General features: G+C 43.9%; 1 protein-coding gene across 1 annotated transcript in view; it reads right to left on the reverse strand.

Moving 5' to 3' along the window:
• flrt1a (fibronectin leucine rich transmembrane protein 1a) overlaps window positions 1–4298 on the reverse strand; it is a 42290-nt gene extending 37992 nt beyond the window's left edge. The window contains exon 1 of the mRNA XM_019895174.1: window positions 3650–4298. The gene's annotated coding sequence lies outside the window, so the exon portion shown is untranslated. The remainder of the gene's footprint in view (window positions 1–3649) is intronic.
• Window positions 4299–4531: the final 233 nt, after the last annotated feature.

A 4531-nucleotide genomic window follows, 5' to 3' on the forward strand; every position in this document is an offset into this window, starting at 1 on the left:
AGAGAGAGAGATATAGCCATCCATCCATTTTCCGATCCAAGTATCCTCACAAGGGTTGTAGGGTGTGCTGGAGGCTGTCCCAGCTGTCTTCAGACAGTAGGCGGAGGACACCCTGAACCGGTTGCCAGCCAATCGCAGGGCACACAGAGACGAACAACCATCCGTGCTCACACTCACACCTAGGGACAATTTAGAGTGTTCCATCAGCCTGCCATGCTTGTTTTTTGAATGTGGGAGGAAACCGGAGTACCCGGAGAAAACCCACGCTGGCACAGGGAGAACATGCAAACTCCACACAGGAAGGCCGGAGCTGGAATCGAATTCGTACCTCTACACTGTGAGGTTGACACGCTAACCACTGGACCACTGGGCCGCCTATATTATATCATGTGAATGTGTGTTTTTACCACAAACAATCCGCACTCTCAATCTCCAGTCCAGCAATCAGAGACTTTACAGCGACAACTCTGTAAGCATGTCAAAGGACGTATGATAGAACGATTATATGAAATGCAGGCTTGCAGTTAATAAGGAAATCAACAGTGCCCATAAGATTTCCGGCATAAGATAAAAAGAAACTTCTGGGGAAAAAAATGTACATTGAGCCACACAAGCCACACACACAAAAACATGTTTCAAATCTGGTATTAGATTCAAAGTTATAGATAGAAAATATGAGCACTTGGATCGTATACTCTCTCTTCTCGGCTCCATTTTAAATATAAATATTTCAAGCGAGCCATTCATTTAATTTTAAAGGATCCAAGGATGAAGAGAGTATTGATATCCATAGACTGCTCGGATTTAATATGCCTAACGTCACCCACACTAACCATCCATTTTCCCTGGCAACAAAGGGCACTTGAGTTGTGAAAATGACGCTGTTGTCATGGATAAAATGCCTCTGATGTTATGGCTTAAGAAGGCAAGGAAGTTGAGATATTCCCAGCGTGATTAAGAAGCGCTGACAAGAGGGCAGACGGTTTGCAGTTTGCTAGCGCTCAAACTGCATCCGTTCTGTCTGATATAGTCAAGTTGCTTTGAGGCAAGCTTGACACTTGCTAAATGTACAGAAGGTATCCAGCACCCTTGTAAGTGCGGCGCTATCTTGTTCCTCGGGAACCTTGAAAGCACAATTTTCTTTTTTCCATTGTGTACAACCATGTCAAACAACTTGGAGGAAATATGCCACGGAAAAGCCACCTGGCCATCAGTCAGGCGTCAAAAGTGTCAATAACTCGAGTATCTTTGCAGTTTGACGGATGTATTAACAGCCAATTCCAAAGACCACCAATGATTTTGATTAAAGCTCTTCATTTGTTTACAATAGTCTAATCTTCAACAGGATGCCAAGTAAATAAAAATGGATAACATAGAATAATTATGTCAATACAGTAATCCCTTGTTTATCGCGGTTAATGGGGACCAAAACCACCCGCGATAAACGAAAATCCGGCGAAGTAGCGACCAATAAACATATACAGGTAAAAAAAAAAAAAAACTTTTTTTTAAGTCCGCAAACAGTCCTCGACAAGCTGCAAAACAACAGCGAGTCACATAGAGCAAAATATACAGTACTGTACTCCATGTATATGAAAAAAAAACACATTTTTTTAATGATATGTTTGAAAAAAAAATCCGCGATGCACTGAAGCCGCGATAAACGAACCGCGAAATAGCGAGGGATCACTGTAATTGAAATGTAATACAGTATGTCGAGAATGCTGTCCAGATGTTCTCAATGTGTTTGCAGAACAGACATAATTTCAAGTATCAAGATGTCGAAGTGCACATTTGTACACATTTGTAAAGTACGTGACCCCCCCACAACCTCAGGATCCTGTTAGCCGCTGCTGCTGTTGCTAAAATGACTGTCGTACCACGCACGCTGCATCACATCATATTTAAAGAGTTGTTTAGGCTAGAAATGGATGCCCTCGTATGCAGGTTGTAGGATATTGCTAGCGGTTGAGCCTGGTGTTTGCTAGCTTTGTTTCAACGTGCCCAACTGAACCGCACCTACGGGGGATTTGAACTGGACTTCGATGAAAACGAAAGCACAGAAAGTTGCCAAACCCATCGAGTGTCTCTGGAACAGCAGGTGTGTAAGAACCCGGAGTCACAAAATGAACTGAAATCAATGCTGTGCCCGCTCTTTTATAATTCACATAAACCAGGAAGTAGCCTACGACTGCATAGAGGCTAACACGAACGCAACGCAGCACATTTTTGTTTCATTTTGTTAACAGTTCAACCTTAGCGGAGGTTTTCGCTCGACTGAGTGTTGCTTTAGTAATGAGATGCAAAGACAAGACTGACTAATGACCGGGTATCTTTCATTCTGAGCTCCTCTTACAATTGCAAATTTCAATTGCTTGCAAATCTATTGATGTATGAATAAAGCATGCAAATCAATTCAGCAGCACTCTGCAGCATGGCAGCCGAGGTGCAGCTCAGGATTTTATTTTTTTAAGATCCCAGTAATCAAAGCTACTCTCTGTGGCTGCCAGTCCCCCACCCAACGTCCAAGGGTTGCCCGTCAGAGAATATCTCATCCAACTTTCACAAGATGGTCTCCTTTGGAGACGCCATCTGTTTGTCTAACACCCCGTTCGCTATGTATGTACACGCATGTTAAGTCAAGTTATTTCAGCAAGCTTGCTTCAAGCTACTGCAGTCCTTTATTCACACACAATTCTTCATTCCTATTTTCTTTGAATTGAAGTGCTTATTTGACCTGTCAATCAGGATATAGAGCTTTCTGTGTTCATGATGAGACAATCATTATGAATTGGATTTATCTGATTTAATCTCTGCATATTTGTGCTACAAATCAATCTGTCTTTACATTTTTTATTTTGCATTGATTATGACAAAGACACAAAGCAAGATGCACTGAAATTGACGTTTCCAATTAGGTGCGATTTTTTTTTTTTTTTTTTTGCTGATTCAGCAAACACAAAGCCCCTCCCTGTTGATCTGATTGACCATCGTTGCTGATTTCAACCGTCAGTGTCATAAAAATCGGACGGTTTTACAGTCTTAATGAGGAGTTAACGGCGAGAGGGAGCGGGGCGCTGCTGCAGGACTGATTTATGCAGTCATTCCGGTAACGTCCATCACAGCAATCAAACGGGTACCTGCTTTTGGGGGCGTGGCTTTTAAGGAGAGGCATGAACCGAAACACATGTGACTAACCGGATTCGAATTTATACCTATACCAGTGACAGGTTGACGACGTTTGTTTTTTTTTTTTGTTTTTTTTTTCCAACCAATATCTAACTTTCCTTCACCGAACGGGCTGCACTCAAACGTCAAGTTATATTTTGATGATTCAGTGTCATGCATCTTCTCTGCTTTTTTAAAATGAATGTAAATCCAAGAACGGGCCTATTCGGATCACACTGTCAAACCCGACAGCTAACCCTGCACCCTCAATCAAGTGGTCTGGCACAAGCAAAAAGAGTCGAATGGATTGTTTCACGGACGGAGCCGGGGATTTTTTTTCACACAGCAGCTACAAAAAAAAATAAAAATCTTGCAAATAGTGACGTCTATTTGAATGCACAAAAGAAGGTGAGAATTTGGTCAGATGGAATGGCGAACACAATATTGGCAGTGCACGCACGTCAATCAAGTTATCACCTACCGGAGGGGTAAAGGCGAGGATGCTGTCGCTCTCTTTCTGTCTTGGGTGCAAAGATTCTCGCGTCACGGGTCCCTCACGGTTCACCCGAGCCAGCGAGCTCGGCTAGTTGTATTCCCATATGTTGTCTCCGGCTCGATTAGGAGTGCTCCGGTGCATCGGCGACTGGCTTGGTCGGCGTGATCGCGAGCTGCCAGTTTCTCCTGTGTGGCAACGATGCTCCCTCCGCCCCTGAATCTCCTCGATGCGGCACTGGACTGCCTACATACTCGTAAAAAAAAAATTAAAAAAAAAAACGTGCACTGGCCAACTTCTTATGGCATTTAGTCGCCGGAGCCAGCCGCGCTCGCTCATGCGTGCCCTTTTGGGATTGCAAAAAAAAATATATATATATATGATGGCGCTCTATTGTCACAGAGGAGAGGTGGGGAGAACGCTCAAGAGACGCAGAAACGTGCTTTTATTTCCCTCCGAGAGAAGAGGCAGACTGAAGCGTAAAGGATGGAGAGGATTAATGGTGAAAGAGGCACACAGCTCTCTCTCTCTCTCTCTCCCCCGCTCCCCTTTCTTTCCTTCTCTCCCTCCACTCTGTCTCTGTTTTCTGTGCCTAGACACATACTACTTTGTGAATGAATCGGAATCGCATCACACTATAGGATTTGCATTGACACACACGCACACACGCACACACACACACACACACACACACACACACACACACACACACACACACACACACACAGACGCGCGCACACAAAACCCAGCCGGGTTTTGTTCCGCAATTGTGCTTTTGTTAAATCATTGCACATTTTTCCAAAGTGGCTGCACATCTGCACACAGTCTCGCGAGTGATGTGGACTACTGCTCACTCAAGGTGTGACCAGG

Source organism: Hippocampus comes, unplaced genomic scaffold, assembly GCF_001891065.2.
Source record: "Hippocampus comes isolate QL1 unplaced genomic scaffold, H_comes_QL1_v1.1 scaffold177, whole genome shotgun sequence".
Taxonomy (NCBI): Eukaryota; Metazoa; Chordata; class Actinopteri; order Syngnathiformes; family Syngnathidae; genus Hippocampus; species Hippocampus comes.